The following is a 1,220-nucleotide window of genomic DNA, read 5'->3' as shown; positions in this document are numbered from 1 at the left end:
TTAGCGTAAAGGAGTTTTTTGATCTACTTAAAACTGGTAAAATTAGTTTAGGAATTGGTCTTCCTCATCTAGTGGAAACTGCATTAGGATGAATCGTCGGGGGAAGATTGCTGAACCTCAATCCACTCAACAATACACTTGTAATTTAACGCAACAGCAGGAAAATGGATGAAATACATGGAATTCAAAATAAAGATATTTCGTTAACCTCAGAAGAACAAGCATGTGAAACTCACTTTCAGGTGCACACACAATTCCTGGATTCAGGGCGCATACAGGTTCGGTTGCCTTTCAAGGAATCTCCTGAACAACTTGGAGACTCGTTGTCCTGTGCAAAAAGACGTTTTCTTCAACTCGAAAGACGGCTTGCATCTCAACACCAATTAAAGGAAATGTACATCGATTTTTTAAATGAATATCTTAAGTTGAATCCCATGGAGGTAGCTTCGTTAGATAATTTGCAATCGGGAAATCATTACATTATTCCTCACCATTGTGTTCTTAGACCGCAGAGCTCATCAACTAAACTTCGCGTAGTATTTGACGCTTCGGCTAAATCATCATCAAATAAATCATTAAATGATATTCTCATGGTTGGTCCTACTATTCAACAAGATCTAATCCTAACATTACTCTCGTTTCGTTTGTATCGTCATGCTATTACAGCTGACATAACAAAAATGTACAGACAATTTCTCGTCGCACCTGAGGATAGAAGTTTCCAACAAATCTTGTGGAGAAAGTCACCGCAAGAACCTATTCAATTATTTCAATTGAATACTGTTACCTACGGGATGTCGTGCGCTCCATTTCTCGCAATCAGGTCCTTAAAGTTTTTATCAGAGACGTATAAGGAGTTGTTTCCAATTGGAGCTGCTGTATTAGCTGAGGATATGTACGTCGACGATCTACTTTATGGAGCTGACTCACTCGAAGAACTCAATGCTAAGACGAATGAAGTTACCAAATTGCTCTCCAAGGCAGGCTTAGAATTGACAAAGTGGAATTTTAGTGGGGCACCAACAGATTATGAATATAATCTCATTATTGACATTAGTGATGTCACCAAGGCTCTTGGCATGTCGTGGCTGCCAACTGAAGATCTTATATTATTTCGATTTGATCTTCCATTAACTGCAATACCAACAAAGCGAAGAATAGTATCGATCATGGCCAGGCTCTATGATCTGCTAGGATTATTAACTCCAGTCGTAGTACGC

The sequence above is a fragment of the Drosophila tropicalis genome, unplaced genomic scaffold (genome assembly GCF_018151085.1).
Source record: "Drosophila tropicalis isolate 14030-0801.00 unplaced genomic scaffold, ASM1815108v1 contig_717, whole genome shotgun sequence".
NCBI classification, from domain to species: domain Eukaryota; kingdom Metazoa; phylum Arthropoda; class Insecta; order Diptera; family Drosophilidae; genus Drosophila; species Drosophila tropicalis.
The sequence above is the reverse complement of the archived record's forward strand: the minus strand, read 5'-3'. Positions refer to the sequence as shown.